This window comes from Dromiciops gliroides, chromosome 2, assembly GCF_019393635.1.
Source record: "Dromiciops gliroides isolate mDroGli1 chromosome 2, mDroGli1.pri, whole genome shotgun sequence".
Taxonomy (NCBI): Eukaryota; Metazoa; Chordata; class Mammalia; order Microbiotheria; family Microbiotheriidae; genus Dromiciops; species Dromiciops gliroides.
In genome coordinates this window covers 163,041,533-163,047,879 of record NC_057862.1, presented here as the reverse complement: position 1 = coordinate 163,047,879, position 6,347 = coordinate 163,041,533, and positions in this window count along the sequence as shown.

Genomic DNA, 6,347 nt, shown 5'->3' with positions numbered 1-6,347 from the left:
TCCACTCCAATTATATATCTCCAAATGCTTTTTTATGGGCATCTCCACCTGGAGGTTACACCAGCACCTTAACTCAACATATACCAAATGGAATTCATCCCTTCCACCTCTAAACTTCCTTATTTCTCTGGAAATCATCATCATATTGCCAGTCTCAAAACCTCAAAGATATATTTTTTTTCTTCCCTCCTTACTACCACTAATAAGTTACCAAGTTGTTGTTATTCTACCTCCAAAATATCTTACAAATCTCTTACATGTCTCCTCTCTACTTACATAGCTACTGCCCTAGCTCAGGTTCTCATCACACATCATCTGGATTAGCACCCAGTTTCTACCCCCTGGTTAGTCCATACTTCACAGAGCTTACAAAATAATATTACTAGGGGCAGATAGATGGCACAGTGGATAAAGCACTGGCCCTGGATTCAGGAAGGCCTGAGTTCAAATCCAGCCTCAGACACTTGACACTTAGTAGCTGTGTGACCCTGGGAAAGTCACTTAAACCTTATTGCCCCAAACACACACACACACACACACACAAATAATTATAATATTACTAATACAAAGAAATAACCTTCCTCTCAAAAACTGGCTCCAGTTGGAGCTCTGGCTAGATTTAGTCTTTAATTAGTTTAGTTCTTTAGTCTAAATTCCAAAATCTGGTCCTCATCTACCTTTCCAGCATTATTTCACACAAAGAACTTCTTTTCCCTTCATACAATATACATTATAGGTAAACTGTAGTGCTAGCTGTTCCTCAGGCTCACTATATTATCTCCTGTCTCGGTGTATTCTTGCAGGCCATCTCTCCTAGAAATGGACACAGGGCACATTCCTTTGTCACTATTGGTCTCTTCTCAAGCCTCATCCTCTCTGAAGCATATGTTACTGTTGATCAACTTCTCCTCTTGGATATTCTCTCCCTTCTGGGTTTTCACAATACTGCCCTCTCTTGCTTTTCATTCTACTCCTCTCTCTCCTTTGCTGCATGATATCCTCCTGTCTCTTAACTGTGAATTTAACCCAAGTCTCTGTACTGGGTCTTCTGTTTTCCTTTCATGCACTCTAATTTGGTGACCTTATCAGCCCCCATGAATTTAATTGTCATCTTTATGCCAATCATGCCAAGAACTATATAAATTGGGCCATAATATCTCCCCCAACTTCCAGTCTCACATCATCAACTGCCTATCAGACATTTCAAGCTGTATATCCTATAGGTATCTTCAACTCAACACATCTAAAACAGAACTCATTGTGTTTCCCCATCCAACCTATTCTCCTTCTTAACTTCCTTCCCTATTTCTGTCAAGGGCAGAATCTTCCTTTGTCACACAGGGTCATCATCAACTCTCCCTTCATCTTGCACATTTACTCCCTTGCCAAGTCTTTTTTTAAGCAACAAACATTTTATTTTTTCCAGTTACATGTAAGGGTAGTTTTCAACATTCATTTTCATAAGATTTAGAGTTCCAAATTTTTCTCCCTCCCTCCCTCCTTTTCCTCCCCCTTCCACAAGACAGCAACCAGGTTATATATGTACAATCCACAAGTGCTCTTTTTATTAGTTCTTTCTATAGGGGTGGATAGTAAGCCTCGTCATTAGTCCCTTGGGATTGTCTTGGATCATTGCTGAGAGTAGTTGAGTCATTCACAATTGCTCATTGAACAATACTGCTGTCACTATACACAATGTCCTCCCAGCTCTGCTCACTTCACTATACATCATGAGTCTTTGCAGGTTTTTCTGGGATCATCCTGTTTGTCATTTCCTATAGCACAAGACCATTCCACCACAATCATATACCACAGCTTCTTCCATCATTCCTCAATTGATGGACATTCCCTTGATTCTCAATTCTTAGCCACCATAAAGAGCTGCTATAAATATTTTTTGTATTTTTTCCCCGTTTCTCTTTTTCATGATTAGTATTGTTAACTGTTTCCCTTCCATCCTATTCCCTTCCCCATGATATTTATTCTATTATCCATCTTCTTTCATCCTATCCGTCTTCAAAAGGGATTTGCCTCTGTCTGTCCCTTCCCTCAATCTGCTCTTCTTTCTTTTGCCCTTCTCTCTTTATCCCCTTCCCCTCCCATTTTCCTGCAGGGTTAGAGAGATTACTCCACCCAATTGAGTGTGTATGTTATTCCCTCCTTGAGCCAATTCTGATGAGATTGAGGTCTTTGAGCCAATTCTGATAAGTGTTAGGCTCATTTACTGCCCAGATTAAATAGATTACTCCACCCAGTTGAGTGTGTGTGTGTGTTAATCCCTCTTTGAGGCAACTCTGATGAGTTTAAGGTGTTTGAGCCTTTTCTGATGAGTGTAAAATTCATTTACTGCTCCTCCCCTATCTCTTCCCCAACTCCATAAGACTTTTCCTGTTTCTTTCATGCAGGATTTCACCTCTGCCCTTCCCCCTCCCCCAGTGCATTCCCCTCACCCCTCAATTTAACCCTAAAGATGTCTTCATGGGGCAGCTAGGTGACACAGTGGACAAATCATCACCCCTGGACCCAGGGGGATCCCAGCCAAAACCTGGCCTCAGACAAAAGACAGTCACCCCCTGCACTATCCCAGGTATGTCCCCCAACTCCAATTTTTATGGTTCTTTAGGGTCTTGTATTTGAAAGTCAAATTTGCCATTCAGTTCAGGTCTTTTCATCACAAATACCTGAAAGTCCTCTTTTTCATTAAAGTCCCATTTTTTCCTCTGAAAGATCATTATGATCAGTTTTGCTGGGTAGGTGATTCATGGTTATAATCCCAATTCCTTTGCCCTCTGGAATATCATATTCCATGCCTTCTGGTCCTTTAATGTAGAAACTGCTAGATCTTGTGCTATCCCAACTGGGGCTCCACAGTACTTGAATTCTTTCTTTTTGGCAGCTTGCAATATTTTCTCCTTGACCTGAAAGCTCTGGAATTTGGCTACAATATTCCTAGGAGTTTTCCTTTTGGGATCTTTTTCTGGAGGTGATCAGCGGATTCTTTCAATTTTTATTGTAGCTTCTGCTTCTAGAATATCAGGGCAATTTTCCCTGAGAATATCTTGGAAGATGATGTCTAAGCTCTTTCCTTGATCATGGTTTTCAGGTAGACCATAATTTTCAGATTATCTCTCCTGGACCTATTTTCCAGGTCAGCAGTTTTTCCCAGAAGATATTTCACATTGCCCTCTATTTTTTTTTTATTGATTTGGATTTGCTTTATTGTGTCTTGGTTTCTCATAAAGTCACTAGCGTCCATTTGTTCAATCCTAATTCTTAGACAATTATTTTCATCAGAGAGCTTTTGTACCTCCTTTTCCATTTGGCCAATTTGACTTTTCAAGCTGTTGACCTTTTTTCATGTCTTTCCTGCATGATCCTCATTTCTCTTTCCATTTTTTCCTCGACCTCTCTAACTTTATCTTCAAATTCCTTTTTCAGTGCCTCAATGGTCTGAGACCAATTAATATTTTTCTTGGAAGCTTTAGATATAGGGTCCCTGATGTTGACATCTTCCTCTGAGGGTACACCTCTATATTCCTTGTCACTGAAGAAACTTTCTATGGTCCTCACGTTTCTCTGTCTGCTTATCTTGCCTTTCTTTTACTTGACTTTTTTAGCTTCTTAAAGTGGGGCACTGTTTCCAGGCTGGAGTATCTCAAGCTTCAGAAGTCCCAGGTGGTATGATTTAAGGAGGATCAGGTTCTTCACTCACCTGGCCTGTTCCCTGGTCTGTAGATGACCCCAGACCAACTTGCTAATAAACCAGCTTTGTCTGTTGTGGTTGTCAGCTCCAATGAGCCTGTGCCCCTCCTCCACCTGGGCCACTGCTACTCAAGCCTACCTCCTGGTTCCCAGCAGGGGTGAAAAACCCAAGTTATGCCTCAGCACTAGCAGAGACCCCTGTAGTCTCCCCCCTGCCAAGGGCTCAGCCCTCTCACCAGACTGTGAGCTTAGTTCCAGATGACACTGGTTCTTCAGCTGATTCAGAAGCTCTGGGGGGTCTCCTTCTCTGGTGAGGCCTTCCTGGACTGGATCTGTGTCAGGGTGACTGTGGGGTTGGGGGATCCACTCCTGTCTCAGCACAGCAGCTCCCTCCTTTTGACCTTCCAAGCCGTTCTTGGTTAGAAGATGATTTCAGCATATTCTTCTCCCTTGCCAAGTCTTACTGATTCTCTCCCCCACCCCCCATAGTAGTTCACATTTTCCTCTTCTCTCTGTTCACACAAACACCACCCTAGTTTTCAAATCCTCATCACCTTTCACCTAGATTATTACAGTCACCTCCTTAATTTGTTTCCAGCCTTACTCCTCTCCATTCCATCCTCCACATAGCTGTCAGAATGCTATTCATAAGGAATAGGTTGAACCATATCACTCCTCTGCTCAGAGAAACCTCCAGGGGTTCCGTGTTGCTTTTCAGATCAAATACATACTCCCTCTGTCTGACATTTAAAGCTCTTCACAACCTGCCTCCAGCCTACCTTTCCAGAAGTCCTATATATTAGTCTTCTTTGTACACAGTCCAACCAAAGTGACCTTGCTTTTCCCCACAGGTGACATTGCATCTTGTATCTCCATGTCCTTGCCCAGGTTATTTCCCATGCCTGGAATTCACTTCCTCACCTCCAATTCTTAGAATTCTTAGCTTCCCTCAAATCTCAGCTGAAGTATTGCCTCCTCCATGAAACTTTTTCAGATCCTCACCTGACCCAATTACCTTGTATTTATTTCGTATACAAAATATGTGTGTGTGTGTGTGTGTGTGTGCTGTCTCTCCTGATAGAATGTGTGTTATTTAAAATTCTAAATGTAGGTTCTGATCTGTCCCCCCAGTTTTTGGGGGAAACTGACTAAAATCTCTGATAAACAAGTTTAGATTTTTAAGGGTTTATTGAAGGATAGTAAAAGAAAAAGATTGAGAACAGATTTCCTATAACCTGGCAAACCTAACCTTCCTCAACCTCCCACTTCTGAAGTTCTCTGCCACCATGCGATGTCTCGAACCAAAAAGAGAGAACTCTCTCATCAGTGTCTGCTTCCTCCTTCATCTTCCCCTCCCAGAAATGGGAGGTTCTTCAAGCCGATTGGCTAGTGTCATTCAAATTCATTGGTTCACTGGACCTGAAGGTGGTCTCAATGTAAAGTTCCAAGTTTTTAGCTTCTGAGAACAATACCTTCTTAAGTGCCCTTAAGTATCAGACAGATCTAGTATGATCTAATAAGCAGTAAACAGTCAGTGGCCTTATCCAATTCGATCAGTTTAAATCAATCTCCAGGTGGGCCTCTGAGTATCTGCTAAATCTCATCTACCACATTCCATTATCTTGACGCAAATGTATGTTCCTTGAGGTCAGGAATAATTTCGTTTTTGTCTTTGTACAACCCAGTGCTAAACACAATGCCTAGTATGTAGTAAGGATGGGGACTGAACCCATCATTTCACTGATCAAGGAAACTCTTGATGAGGAACTTCCTCTACTGATGTAGGTCAAGCACCTTCCCTGTAGCATAGTCTTAAAGTTGCCTAGGGCACTGGCCCAGGTTCACACAGACAATGTCAGAGGCAGTCACAGAGATACCAGCTAAGCCTAACTGGATCTCTGAGACTAGCTTTCTTTCCACTATCCCACAATGCCTCTCATGGCAGATGGTAGACGATTAATACATACCTGTTGATTGTTTGACACAGTTGTCTCTCTTCAAGGCCAAGCTTAGGTGCAACTTCTTCCATGAAGCTTTTCCCTGCTCCTACCTGCTGAAGGTGACAACTCTCCACATTCTACAAGTTCACTTTGCCTTAAACTCTCCTTTGTTGCTCTCCTAGGCTACATTCTGCCATACTTCCTCGTGTACATGTTGTAATCCTCCCTACCTGAGGGTATTGAGTTTTTTCAGCTTTGTATTCTCATCAGCTATCACAGTGTCCTGCATCTCATAGTTGCTATAAATCCCCAGTTTTTAGTATTCCTTTCTCAGCCCTTAATCTCCATTATATTTTTCTTAAGAGGCTACCAACCAGAACTAGACACAGTAATCCAGGAATACCTGAAATAGTTTTGTAACAAGTCAGGTGTTCTCTTTTCTTTGCTTTCTCCAGTGGCTTCTCCTAGCCAAAATGTCTAGTATTTTGTTGACCTTTCAGTCAGTGCTTTAGGGGACCAGACTAGAGTGACTCTCTCGATTTGGAGGTATTACTACAGAGACTCTTATAAAAAGAGTTAGATTATCCTGCCCTAAATGTAGCACCATACTTACCTGGGCCACCCATCTGGTATTTCATAAACAAGAATTGTCACTTTGAGACCAGCACTGGGGTTTTTTTTATTTGTTTTTTGGGGGTTTTTTTG